Source organism: Ostrea edulis, chromosome 2 (assembly GCF_947568905.1).
Source record: "Ostrea edulis chromosome 2, xbOstEdul1.1, whole genome shotgun sequence".
NCBI lineage: Eukaryota > Metazoa > Mollusca > Bivalvia > Ostreida > Ostreidae > Ostrea > Ostrea edulis.
The window spans coordinates 65,494,409-65,496,895 of NC_079165.1; the positions used below are offsets into that span (position 1 = coordinate 65,494,409).

At 36.5% G+C, this 2,487-nt stretch overlaps 1 protein-coding gene across 4 annotated transcripts in view; it reads right to left on the bottom strand.

The window, feature by feature from the left end:
- The window catches only part of LOC130052332 (uncharacterized), a 15,288-nt gene extending 15,049 nt beyond the window's left edge, over positions 1 to 239 (bottom strand). Inside the window, exon 1 of one of the 4 annotated variants that reach the window (XM_056156840.1) lies at positions 137 to 239. The gene's annotated coding sequence lies outside the window, so the exon portion shown is untranslated. The other 3 variants (XM_056156839.1, XM_056156843.1, XM_056156841.1) reach the window with 3 other exon arrangements.
- Between the last annotated feature and the right edge of the window lie 2,248 nt (positions 240 to 2,487).

Here is a 2,487-nt window from a genome sequence, read left to right on the forward strand (position 1 = left end):
TCTAAATCATGTCGCTGTTCGCATCTGTACGTTTTCCCACGTTAGTGAAAAATTATCGGTCCATGTGCCCTAATTTAAAAATCATGACATATTACATTTGCAAAATACAATACTACGTGGGGATCGCTGGTATTACGGTATTGTCTTCGTGCTGTCCATGGGCGCAGCCATCTTTGGTCTTTATAATATACAAAAAGTTGACGTACAGAAATTGTGATTCCGGAATATCCCTGATAAAGTATTCATTCCGTTTCTCGTGAGCAAGTCTAGACAGTGTTACCCAATCTAAACTAACCTTAATCTAAACCTAAAAAACAAAACAAAAACAAAAAACATTCCTTGATTTGAATTGTGTCCAGGTTATACATGTTAAGGAATAAACATGAAATAGATTTTTTTAAATTTGATTTAAATTTAATTTGATTTAAATAACGTTTATCAATATGTCTCTGGTGAAACTTTATTCATGCTCTCAAAATACAATACCACTATTCAATACAAAGAGGGAGATGGAATATATGTGGGAATTTGAAATTTGAAAGAGAAGCAAGAGGGCAAGGGTATGCTTGTTTGTACCAACACATCAACCCTCCCTAGACAAAAAAAAAAAAAAAAAAAAAATTAGATGCTCGTTTCAGTAGATTTTTATTTTCATTTTTTTTTTTTTTTTTACAAAAATGCTGTAACTATGGAGTCAAGTAAACTTTCCTATTTTATCTATTCAAAGAGTTTCTTGATTGAGAGTTATGCATCTAGATCTTCATTTTAGTGATCTGTCCTATAATCTAAATCACCTTGTGCCAGGATCATGGCACACAATAAGTCATAAGCAAATATACTGGTATATGTAAGCTTTTAATATGCATCTTCAGAAGCTGTTCAACAAGCAACTTAGCTTGCTTTCATGAGAAGAAAGTAAGCAATTTGAACATTTGGTTCATGCCAACACGTCACAAGCAAAAATATTCATTAGCTTCCAGTTTTCATACACTCGTCATAGTTATGGCGCTGTCCGTGCGTTCGTCCATCCGTCCGAGTTCATGTTTTCCGGACCTTTTTTCGTAACAGATGCATGTATGGCTTTAAAATTTGGTCAAAATTTCTCCCTCAAGAAGCGTACGAGTGAGTTTGCATTTCAACTGGATTGGTGTATCTTGACCTACATTAGGGCTAATAGTAGGTCAAACAGTTTTCCGAACTTTATTTGTTTTGTTGTTTTGTTACCGATACAGATATTGCCCTGAAATTTAGTCATAAGCTTCCTCTCGGAGGAATATAAGTTCAGTTTGTATTTCAGCTGGATTGGTCCGTGACCTACATTAGGACTAAAAGTATGTCAAACAGTTTTTCGGACTTTTTTCATTATGGATACTTGTAATATCGCCCTGAAATTTAGTCACAGCTAGGCTTCCTCTTGGAGGAATACGAGTTCAGCTAGATTGGTCCGTCCTTGACCTTCTTTAGGACTAAAAGTAGGTCAAACAGTTGTCCAGACTTTTTTCACTGCGGATACAAATATTGCCCTGAAATCCTCTCGGAGGAATACAAGTTCAGTTTGCATTTCAGCTGGATTAGTCCGTCCTTAAACTACTTCCAGGCTAAAAATAGGTCAAACAGTTTTCCGGGGGAAAAAATTCCATTACGGATACAGACATTGCCCTGAAGTTCAGTTTGCATTTAAGCTGGATTGGTCTGTTTGTGTGTCAGTCCAAGGTCATGTTTCCAGACTTTTTTTGGTAATGGATGCATGTACAGCATTGAAATTTGGTCACAATTTCTTCCTCGAGAAGCACAAGAGCCAGTTTGAATTTCAGCTGGATTAGTGTATTGAGACCTACTTCCAGGCTAAAAGTAGATCAAACAGTTCAGGAATAAAAGTTCATCTAGCATTTCAGCTGGATTGGTGCATCATGATCTACTTTACGGGTAGAAGTAGGTCAAAAAGTTTTCTAGATCTGTTTTCCTTATAGGTATAATGCCCTGAAATTTTTGTCACAACCTCCCTCTTGGAGAAATACAAAATCAGTATACATTTCAACTTAATTGGTGCACCATGACCTACTTTAGAGCTAAAAGTAGGTCAAATAGTCTCCTGGACCTTTTCTCATCATACAGATATTGCACCTACATTTTGTCACAACCTTCCTCTCAGAGAAATACATGTCAGATGGACTGGAGCACAATGACTTATTTTAGGACTTTTCTATGCATAATATGCTTACAGGTTGAATTTCACTGTCCGATCGGCGTATGTTGTTCCGATTGTGGTACTCTTGTTCTGTTTGGCAGTAATGGCCTGAGACTAAATGTACTTTTCCGCCCAGGAACCTTGTTTAAATGACTTAGTCATGCTCACATTCTTGAGTCATAAATAATCCATGTTTTAAATTTTCATGCGTATTACAAAATTATTGCCCAGGCACTATTACATCCTAAAAGATGAAGATCTCAGCGGCTAGAAGTGAGCTAAAAATGACAACATTAGAA